Genomic DNA, 12,040 nt, shown 5'->3' with positions numbered 1-12,040 from the left:
ACTGTACTGATAAAATGTTATCGGCAGTGACCAGGATCCGAACCCACGACATCGCTGCCTTGGGCCCGAAGTCCGCGACGCTACCGACTGAGCCACCGACTCACTAAACCAGCTACTTCAGCTGCTAAGGAAATCCAAAACAGCCCTATATACAAAAATTAGATACTTTAAATGTGCGGTATGATATCAGCTTAACAAAAATAATGGCGAGCATTAACGCAAACATATTGTTGCCAAAAAGACAGATCTCACAAATACTTGCAATAATTTCAATTTTTAGATTCCCGTCATTGGAGTTTTAGCTGCTTACTTTTCAAATTACGATTTTCTATACATTAACTAAAAATAATGCATCTACAAACGAAGAGGCAACTGAAAGTTGATAATTCAGATGTTTCCTTAAACAAAACGCCTCAACTTTAATTGATATGTAATAAGGAAATAAACTTCTCTCTTCCAGAAATTCACTTCACGCAGCTTAACTACTGATTATTCAGCTGCAGAACTTGAACAGTTTCAATTCAAACAAAAGAAGTTTTTCTTTGAAGACTTTAAATGCGGCTCTAGAGTGTAATTAAAATTCAAACTAAAATGATTATTGTATCCAGCTGAATTTATTTCATACAATAATCCTGGTGGCTACTTTCGTTAAGGCCTTAACAATTAATCATTTAAGAGAAATACTGCAGCTGATTATTTATCATTTTTTTGTAATATTTTAGCATGCTTAAAATAAAAGTAAACTAGTTTATGTTTCTTAAGAGAATAAAACTAAATTAGAATAATATCTTATTATTTAAAATAAACTACCGGCGCTGTATAATTTGTATTTTGTGTTACAGGTTAAATCAATGAATGATCTACAAAATTTATAATATTTTTTAAGTTTTCCACAACATCTATACATTATGTACGCGTAATTGTCTTATCAATTGTAGGAGTTTAATAAAGTAAAATAAGTCTTGCAACACTATACCATATATTTACACTTGTAGAATAGTTTTGGTGGACACATTTTATTGTATTACATTCCTGTAAAAGCGCCAACACGTAAAATGGAATTAAGAAGTGTTTAATACAATGCGTTACATTAAACTACATCAATATTTACATTCCATTGTGATAAACAAGTATTTTAGTGAATAGAGTATAACCAAGGTGGAGAACAATTTAAGGAGTATCATTTGGATGAGTATGTCGTGAATGAGTCCAAGGGAAAATTTGCTGTTCCTTTCAAGTTCTATGTCGATCGCTCCATTTTTTTTGTAATGTGTGTTGTGTGTGTGTGTTTGTAATGTGTTTTTTGTGTTGTACAATACGGATAATTGTTGTACAAAAAGAAACGTGGTGGCCAGCAAGCACCAATCACCAGCCACCAGACTCACAATCCTGTCCGGATTTAACAGGTAATGTCCGGATTGTGCTCATTTGTCCGTCCGGAATATTCTATTTGCAATAAAGGAAACTATGGAGTACAACTGTGTACAATTGAATTGTTCTATATTTATGATTTGTATCAAACATGACTTACTGGGACTGTAATCTATCCAAATACAGGTTTGTTGATATACAAGTTTAGGACTAAAAACTTTCAGTTTTATTACGTGTGAACTGAGATTAATGTAATGTACTTATAAACAAAGTAATTGAATAAGATTTGGTATAATTTAATTTAATCGCTTTTATGTTTAATAATGCCCGTACCTACTCTATGTTTGATATATTTACAATTGGACGTTTATTATTGTATTGGAATACTATTTTAGTGAGCAACTTTCAAGCAAAAATATGTAGAAATGTATCTTTTGTTTCTTGTAACAGTAATTTCTGATCTTTAAATATGTTTACTAAGAGAATTTTGACGAAAACCACATTGAAATGTATAAGGCTCTTTAGGAAGCATCATACAGTATTGTATTATGGTACTTTTTATTCATACAATCTACATACAAAAGGTTCTATGATTTTTTTTATTAGTGTAAAATGTTTGGAATACAATGATGTTGTTAAGTTATCCCAATAATCGTACAAAAATCGATTTATAGTATTGTACGTAGTTTATTGTTATATTTGACACAGTATAAGGACTTTTATTTCTACATGAGTTATTTATTAAAGAACGGAATTATGTTACCCTTTTCATAGAAGAAAAACATATTTTAATCTCCTATAGTTGTAACAAAATGTTTTGATGTAGTTGTTTTTAATGGTTAGTGCAAGAGTTACTACGAAATACGGCAAATCGATTGAATGGTAATTCATTAAGGCTGCGACTAGTTTAGGGTTGGGGTAGAGGAATTCTGTCCCAGAGTCGCGGGTCTAATCTCACCAATCACCAATAACTTTGTCTGTGTGGTAATGTCTATAACACAATGGTTTGTAGTCTAATTTAAGATGTAAATTCATTGACCTAGTAAACATATAAAAATATGTCAAGTGAGAGAATTTTTCTCTTTTTCATTAAATTCCTCCCTTCAAAATTCGTAAGAAAATTAATTACTTAATAAGACGACACTGTTTTTAATAATGTCCGTATCCAAACACTTACTGTTTAGCAGCAGCAGGATTTGAATGAACCGTTATATTCGATGAAATAATCAATGTTAAGTGCAATACGGAACAACGTGGTTCGCTGGCCACACCTGCCTACTGCCTAGAGGAGGGCTAAAAATAACTCCCCCAGTCGAAACGTAAATCACTTGTTAGAGGTTTAGCAATACGATCTGAGCGGTGAGCGCCGAGCGCCGAGCGCCGAGCTGTGCCAGCCGTTGTAATTCGTATGATGGCAATTTCAACGAGGGAAAATATCGAAATGTTCACACCTCATAATTGTACAGCTAGGTATATGTAGATTGGACCAGCGTATTTGTAACGTCTCTTGCCAAGTTAAAGAAAAAGATTGTAAGAAGGGCCAAACTTTTAAAATTTAAGCTGAAATGTACGAATGATTTGAATTTGTTTTGTGTTTGTGTTTTGTGTTTTGTGTGCTACTTCAAAGTTGGCAAATTGTTGTAAATACTAAAAATAATTTGCATTCTGAAATATTGATTATAACCAACAGAAAATCTATCCACATAGTAAGGATTAAAAATTATTGATACATTCATTTACTATGCACTATGATAATGCACTGTTTTTAATCAACGTTTATTATACATGGTTATTTTTTTTTGCGCATTAGTGTACTTATTGCATTTTTTTTACGAGTGTACATTACGATTCTTTCAATTGTGATGATTCTATTTTTTTGAATTTGCAAAAAATGTACAGCATGCTCTAGTTTGCACAAGAAAAAACTCATTTAAAACTTGTTTTGTATCCTTTAGTTTATGTTAAATGAATAAAATATTTACATGTACAGTACATAAAAGATTTAGCGTTGGGATGAGGACTCCGATTAAGAGTCAAAACCGGTACCCTGGGAGCAATATTAATAGTTAATATATTAAAATATTTATATCGAATCAATAAAAAAATATGTTATAAGCCAGTGAATGTTTACGACAAACATATTTCGGATTTGGTTTTTGAGAATGACTCACTGGTCTGGATGTAACGAGTAAGAACGATTCCGAAGTCGTTCTTTGCATAACGTAAATAATAATACTTTAAATTATGTCAATAATAACTCCAACCACTTAAAAACATAATCGATGAATGACCGAACTCAAAGTTCGAATCAAAATGTTCGACATTCATCAATTAGGATTTTAACGGTTAGAAGTATTATAACCATTGGTACTCCATAATACGTCAACATCTTCCTACTTTCATGGTTTTTTTATGTTAAGTTTCAAATACATCTTTTGATTATATGTGAAAACAGCACTGTACTTTTACATGTGTATTATAATTTTCAAATAATCAGAACACTGTTACGGGAAAAAGTGGTATCTCTAGGGCCACCATTTCTAATTAGTCGGGTGTGAATCCCAGTTCACTAAAGTTCATTGGAACTATCCAACTTTAACTGTAATAATTCACCTTGTGTGAACGGGCTAAGTGAGAAGAAGATGAGTTATAAACACCGTCTTCAGTTCAAGAAGAAAACTCAATCATATAATCTGAAATCCAAAATCCAACTTTTTAATTTCAAAGACATCATTCTCAGTAGAAAGTCAACGAACCGCACATTTTCCTTCCATTTTTATTTTTATTTACCCTCTATATTTTTTTTTACTTTCTTACATGTTTATGAAATTGTGGACAAGGCAAATCATGCAACACATTAGCAAGATACTACTATAGATGTACTATTATAGATGTATACTTTACAGATAAGCATATAGCACTTAAAATATTATCGAAAACCTAGAGTGTATGCGATAACTCACTGAGATATGCCAATAATTATTAGTGAGATTATTATTAATTGGCCCTTGTCTCAAGAAGGAATTTAAATACGACAATGGCACGGACTGGCAACTTTTCACCTTCACTGAAGTAAAATTTTTGAAAATTGATAAAAAACATTGAATAAATAAACGGTATCAGCATTCTGACACATACTTTCTCCCATAAGTTTGTCAAAAACCTTTATCATTTGTAAGTGGTGAGAGTAAATATACGCAAATGGGATTTGTACAATTTTGTTAAGAATTTAAAGGACTATAACATGCTAAATTTTTATCAAAATCTTTCGAGCCATTTTTGGGAAAATCCGATTTTTCTGTTATTTTATGGGGGTTTTATGGGAAAATGACATAATTTAAAATAACCGTAATTTTTACAGAAATGGGATTTGTACCATTTTGTTCAGAATATAAAGGACTATAACATACTAAATGTTTATCAAAATCGTTCGGGCCATTTTTGGGAAAATCATATTTTTCCGATATTTTATGGGGTTTTATGGGAAAATCCCCATTAAAAATAAAAATTTCTAAAAAATAAAAAAACTATAAAACTGTAAGGACTATAACATGCTATGTTAAATCAAAACCGGATTTTTTTCTAAAATCCTATTTTTTGTTAATTTATGGGGTTTTATGGGAAAATAACATATTTGACCATAACTTTTGAACCGTAATTTTTACAGATATGGGATTTGTACCATTTTATTCAGAATTTAAAGGGCTACAACATACTAATTTTTTATCAAAATCGTTCGGGCCATTTTCGAGAAAATCCGATTTTTCCGGTTTTTTATGGGTTTTTATGGGAAAATCCCCATTAAAAATAAAAATTTCAAAAAAATGAAAAAAACGCCTGGAGATGCCATGGATTAGAACCTACATACCAAATTTCATCGAAATCGGACTACAGTTGTGGTCTCTAGCTCTGTACACATCCAGACACACAGACACACACACACACACACACACACACACACACACAGACATCACTTCGAAAACCACTTTTTTGGGTCCAGGGGGACCCAAAACGAATATATCCACTCAAAACTCAAACTCGAAAATTTTGACGAAAACAATACTTTCTCCATATACTATGGTATAGGGGGAGAAAGTAAAAAATCGAATTCCAAGTTTTTTTTTAATAAAGTTTACGTTTGTATTAGTAAATAGCCCATAGATTTTTCTGATACCAATATAATAGAAGGTCATTGATACCCCACCCCCCCCCCCCCCCCCCACCAGTGAATGATTCTTTAACAAACATATTCTATACTAAGGTTAAGTGGTTAAAAAATTCAGATATATCGAATGCAACAAAACACTGTTTGTTATTAAGTAGGAATTTAATTATCGAATGAAAGTCTAAACAGTGTCGGCTTCACTTTTGGGTTGTTCGTAATACGAATAAAATACTAAAATGCTCAAACCGACCGTCATCACAAACAACACAGTACCTCACAAATTGGGCCCGGAAGTAACACAAGTACCTTGACTCTCGAAACGAACCTCTGTGACCCTTTGTAAACCCCCGGCAACCTTTCCCCTACAGTTCTTGGGAGCGGTACAACTTTGTATATACATGTAATACATGTAATGAATCATTTATATGAGAAATAAAAAAGCGAAAACACATAAAGTCAATTGAAAACATAATAGCTTATTCCCTATATGGGAAATACGCTAAAACATATTCATCAATTGGAAATATTTTTCTTTTCTCGTTAAGATCAACAAAGAGACAATTGAATAACTTTCTGAGGAAATATAAGAAAAATTGCTTGGGTCTTGGTCATGTATATACAATTTACCGCGTGTCATTATTTTGTATTCATTATATGTTTAGATACTGTCATTGACTATTTAGTACATTTTAGCGAATTTCCCTACTGGAAAGTATCTATTACCGTAGGTGGCACGGTATTTTTGTCCCATTTTGATTACATTATTTGGCTTGAAGGTGTAGGGTGGGATAAACTTGAATAGGTAAGGGAACCAGCATGGTCGGACCATGTAATGGGGTTAATTTAAGGTGTCAAAGTTGGTTTTTCTAATTTTTTCCTTTCAAAAAATAAAATTTATCACTTAACTATTTTAAACAGCATCAATCATTTAGTTGAAGTGTTTTTACGGTTATTGGTTACGAAGAAAATTCTAAAATAATTGATTTTGAATTTCCCATACTTCTCTTATGGAGTATAAGTAACCTGTTGTAAGCTTAGTTTGCTAGTTCGTGAATAAATTTTGATAAAACTTGGCAAATAATTTTATACCAAGCTACTAACATTTTACTGCAACAAACTTTAAAACATTACCTTTACATTTTTACATAACATAATGGTAATGTTTATCAAATAAAGTCTGAATGGAATACATTTGATAAAAATATAGAAGGGGTGTGGAATTATTTCCTAAAATAATCATAAAGTAATACGTAAATAAATATTGGGTTATATAATAGGGTCACTAACACAAACACACTGTGTGTTTGTTTGGTCAATAGACAAGCGTGCTACGGTTGGTATACCTGAGGGAGGTGTGTTGGGCAACCTTTCCATCGAGTAATTGTGAGCGGTACAGTATTATACATGTTGATTTTGGAAAAATATGTTTCCCAAACAATTTTGTCATTAAAAAATGAACTAGTAGTTCCGTTATAACATAATAAAATAACTTGATACCATTAAAATAAACACAAATTGACGAAGCATGGCAATATGACGGAAATTATGTTATTTCATTCCTAATTATATTACTATATTATTAACTTAGTTTGTCACAAGCTTTTGTGACAAATTAAGTTAATAATATAGTAATATAATTAGGAATGATAAACGTAATAATATACATATGATAATAAACATACACGTAACATGTTTTATGAAAGGATGGCAAGAAAAGGATTATGAAAGCTATGCACTTATGTCTTCTTTGCTAGTAAAAAATAGAATGAAGGCATGGGAACAGAATGATAAACGGGTTTAGGCATTGTTTTGACTATAGGCTTAATGGTTTGCAAAATCAATTGATACCTTAGGCAATGCAGGGGATTCAATGTACCAATTTGTATTTATTAGATGCTGATAGACCAAAACATATTTTTGTTTAAATTATTAATGAGAAAACGTGACCGATGGATTAAGTAAAATTAAATACCTTCTAAAAACTTTGCCACTTTCAAACGCTCAGCGAACCTAAGACATTTTAAAGTTTATTGGTATCATATTAGATAATTATTATCTGCAAAAAATACTAAAACCTTGTGACCAAAGTGTTCGATTTGGATAGTAAATGTAGGTGTAAAATTTAAACAAGTGGACCACTTTGTCGATTGGCCTTTAACCAGGACTTAAGCACTGAGTCCTGCGAGAAAATCGGATTAAGCTTCAATGAGGTTGTGCCCGACGTAATGCTGTATTCCGGAACACCCCAAGGGCGACTTCTTTGAATGCCTTCAAAGGGGTTTTTGTAATTGGCTGTTGATAGAAGGTGCTACTTTGTAAAACGTGACATAATCAACTTTATAGAATCTATAACTACAAGTAAACTATTGGTGGAAATCGAGCTGTATTCCTTTGCGACCCTAATCAAGGATTACACTCTGTATAAGGAAACAAAGTGTTTCCCTGTTATCATTTTCAATATTATACAAACAAAGGTTTATAGACTTAAATTTTATCCACACACGAATTAGTGGTTTATCGTATAATAGCAGACAAAATGTAAAAATGTGTAGTACAGCTTGAGCTTGTATAGAATTACATCCAGACAGTTTTAATCTCAAAGATTATTTTAACTAACTCTTGGTTTTTGTTCAAAAACGTTCCTTTGGCTGTGATTTTAAATCAACAAACGTAACCGTTTCCTTTGATATAGCTTTTTACAGGTCTGGTGGAAACGATATAACGCATGGGGTTCCAGTAAATACTGTTAATACAATCTGTAGCTGATGGATTAGCTAACAGGCTTGTGTTACTATGACATATTTCCTTTACCGCTTATATTTTTAAGAAATAGGGTAACTGAATAATCCCCAAATAACAAACTATCTTAACTGTATTTGAACACCAGTAATATTGTTACTTCGTCTACTGACTAATCATAACCAACACTTTAATCACAAATGGGTGGCCTGAGTTTTGTTCCACCCATGTCACAAGGGTTTTTCAACAGAAAACAACACTTCATTTTACATTTCAATAATGTGGTTATAGTAAAGGTACATACAATAAAAGTAATATCACATGTCGGGATCAATAATTACTTGAGTGATTCAGCCTTTCATTAGCATTGTCGTTTGAAAATAAACATGTTGTTAGGGGTTCATTTATGGCCCTTAGGAAAATAAATTGATGCGTTAGAAAATAAATTTATAGATTGACGTTTGAAAAATACTCGATAGGAATTAAAAGAATCTGGAATAATCAAACATTTACGCAAAAATATTTTTTTAAGAAAACATCCTATCCTATCAAAAAATATGCAGGATTTTATATTTTAGTTTCCCACAATAAACAAAATGATGTTGTTTTTTTCATCCATCCCAAATACCACAATAATAAGGGGTTTGATGTGGACCATACATTCATGTTATTCACATAAATTTCATTATATAACGAAAAATTTAAAACTAACATGAAAATAACGTACCCGAACTTACCAAATGAGTTAAATTAAGTATGCTTAATATTAATAGGAAGATACCGGTGAAGAACCAATTTACTTGGAGAAATATACTTGGGAAATAAACAAATTTAGATAAACGGTAGGAAAATATAATTAACTATTAAACAGCGGATAAAAAATTACCTAAAGCGTAAAATGATTAAAAAACATTCAGAAACGCAATAAAAACTTTACAGAACCTTACATTTAAATTGACATGAAATAATTCATTATCATTATCTTCTTTAAAAATATTTTGGTAAGAGTTTAATTCAACATCATATTCTGTGAAAGGATGGCATTATTGAATAAATCCATAGAGAGTTTTGCATGGATAAATATAAGGGACAAACATGACTATAAACAGTTGGTTGGGTCAAAGCCCCGCTCCCCCCGCGGCCGGCGCTGTAGAATTGTGTAGCCGGAATGCGAATGTAGCGCAGAAAATACAACGGGACTGATGGAGTGTGACAGAAATTAACGCTCTGTCCACCAGAGAAATGTCTCAGTGTTTATATGAGCCCGAATAATACAATATAATAATTCACCTTATTCTGTACGTTTCAGAGTAAACAGTTCAATAATATCACACTGACCAGAATCTAGCGGTAAAATCTATCGGCAGGTCACTTGTATTCCAATAAATTTTATATTGTTAACAATATTATTTTATTAAGCAGGAAGGAGGGGTCTTAACATGTTACTGACGACTTGAAATGTAGCGTGTAGGGATGGAATTAAATGTCGGGATTGAAAAACTTGATTGCTAAGTTATATTTATAAAAAGTTAATGCATCCACAATTTTATGCATTTGAGTCTACTTTTGACTTAACTAGACTAGACCAGCCACGAACTTTTTTGTGTACATTTTGTTTACGAAATTTCTTAAAAACATACAACGGTGTTTAAATGATTAATTTGTGTAAACTAGGTTACGTTATGTTATGAAAGTCCATCAATAACACTTTGTTTTGAATACTAAATAAGAATTATGAATTCAGAGGTGTATACTGACATATTTAAAGTAACCAATGCTACAGTTTTATTTTTTTATTTTACTCACATATTTAATAAATTAGAGGAATGGATCAGGGCTGAAATGAATTATACCACATCGCTTGAACAGTTATTTTGAAAGGAAGTTATTCCCTCGCGGAGTCCGGCAGGAGAATATTAATATTATCTTTGTTTCTTGAAAAAGTAGGAAGAAGGAGGGAAGTCCCCACTACCAATATTTTAAATGTGGCCTTGGTAAAAACAGCTGTTTTAGGATGATAATTTTTCTTTTAATATATTGACAAATTTGACAATGACAAAATTATTGTTTGCCATAAGTAAAAAGAAATAACTCTATTAAACTTTCAGGTCAAATTGATCTCACTAGATAAACATTTTACACGTTTCATTGGATACAACTCTCGCTTAGCGTTCTAAGTTTCAATCACGAAATTATTGATAAAAAATAATAAGCTAATTAATCAAACGTATACAACCATTAGAGTATTTTGTTTGTATCCCTTGAGTGAAACAGACCAACGGATAAATCAGTTTTGGTTACATTTAATTAAGTTTTAACGTCATTTACATTACTATTACACCAAACCTCAAGTGAAGCCGAATTGAATAAAGCTATGATCCATTTTTTGACTTTCACATTATACATTTTGATGATTAAATATTATAATATTTATTTTGAGCTATGAATATTATGTTAAATAGATTTTATTGGTTTCAAATCATTATTAATATAAATAAAACTCGTAGGGATTACGATCGTGGTTGGAATATCGTTAAAAAGTTCATTTTCAAATAAGAGCTAATCTAAGTTTATATAGAGATGTAATTATTTGTTCGTTCACTAGAAACCCTTTTTTCATTTCATGATGATCGCAGTGTTATGTTGTATACATGCAAGACATGGTAGAGACTAAAAAGCTTCTACTCGGCTCCCACCCAGGTGCAAAAGCTAATACAACAATCCCACTTGACGCGGATATATAGCGATGTTCAACTCTCTTTCTAGAAACCTTACATTCGCTTCCAACTGAAAAAGAGTTGTTTACCAATGAACTGCGCAGTTGAAAAACCACGAAAAAACACAAATCTCAAGTCTAGTTCGATTAGTTCGAATTCGTAACTACGATGAAAAGAGGTTAACTCCAAACTGTTTGAAACATCCAACCAAATCAAGTAGCCAACTCTAAGATCACTTGGGTTAAAGTTATAGGATCACTTACCCAGAGCCATCGAGCGAGAGACAGCCTTTGGAGGAGACGAGCTAACTACAGAAGACTAGTCAGTCTGAAACATATAATCGATATTTAGACATTTAATGCAAAATGTGTTTATAATTATTATGAGAACGAGCTGTTGGCCCATCCTACGTACGGGAATCGAGTAGTCCATTAAAACTGTATATAGAGTGTCTATTACTAATTCAAGCATAGTTTAACCATTTCAACATTTATAGTTAAGAAAAAAGCTTCCAAGATTAATTAAAACATGTGATCATTGTTATTTTCCCAACCTTTCCTCAAAAAGTCAAGTAGTAAAATAATTTTCATAAGCTTTCTTTTAAAGATTCAGATTTCTTTTAAAGATTTCACTAAAACGAACTAAATTTTAATATTTTAAAGACTTATTTCCTATGATCAATGACAAAATCACATAGTAAATAAACTAACCCCATAGTTCTATTGATTTTTTTTTTTATTCAACCAGCTGTTAGTTATAACAAATTATATTGGAAAAATAAAACGAAATATTTTTAAGACTGCTAAAAAAAATTAGAACATCTAAAACATTTGGTCTAATTTGGTAAAATCTATGTAGGCATATTTAAATAAACTCTCATCCTCTTACCGAATAAATGAACGTATCAATAATTATAGCATTACACATAGTATAAATAAGTCAATTCTATGTATGTAATTTCATTTTCATCCAAAAGCTGAATTGGTGTCAAAAACACTGAATGTTTACAGCTGTTACGTTCGTTAAGCAAATGGTATTATACCAAAAG

The 12,040-nt window shown here is 31.6% G+C and overlaps 2 protein-coding genes across 2 annotated transcripts in view; one reads left to right on the top strand and one right to left on the bottom strand.

Moving 5' to 3' along the window:
• The window catches only part of LOC128997827 (alpha-tocopherol transfer protein-like), a 196,481-nt gene that overhangs the window by 45,121 nt on the left and 139,320 nt on the right, over positions 1 to 12,040 (top strand). The window lies entirely within an intron of this gene.
• The window catches only part of LOC128997826 (galactosylgalactosylxylosylprotein 3-beta-glucuronosyltransferase P-like), a 183,887-nt gene that overhangs the window by 120,197 nt on the left and 51,650 nt on the right, over positions 1 to 12,040 (bottom strand). The window contains exon 2 of the mRNA XM_054423571.1: positions 11,256 to 11,319. The gene's annotated coding sequence lies outside the window, so the exon portion shown is untranslated. The remainder of the gene's footprint in view (positions 1 to 11,255; positions 11,320 to 12,040) is intronic.

Source organism: Macrosteles quadrilineatus, unplaced genomic scaffold, assembly GCF_028750875.1.
Source record: "Macrosteles quadrilineatus isolate MER2022 unplaced genomic scaffold, UCM_ALF_1.0 Scaffold_7__1_contigs__length_78375512, whole genome shotgun sequence".
Taxonomy (NCBI): domain Eukaryota; kingdom Metazoa; phylum Arthropoda; class Insecta; order Hemiptera; family Cicadellidae; genus Macrosteles; species Macrosteles quadrilineatus.
Note: the sequence above shows the minus strand (reverse complement) of the source record. Positions and strands in the feature narration are given on the sequence as shown.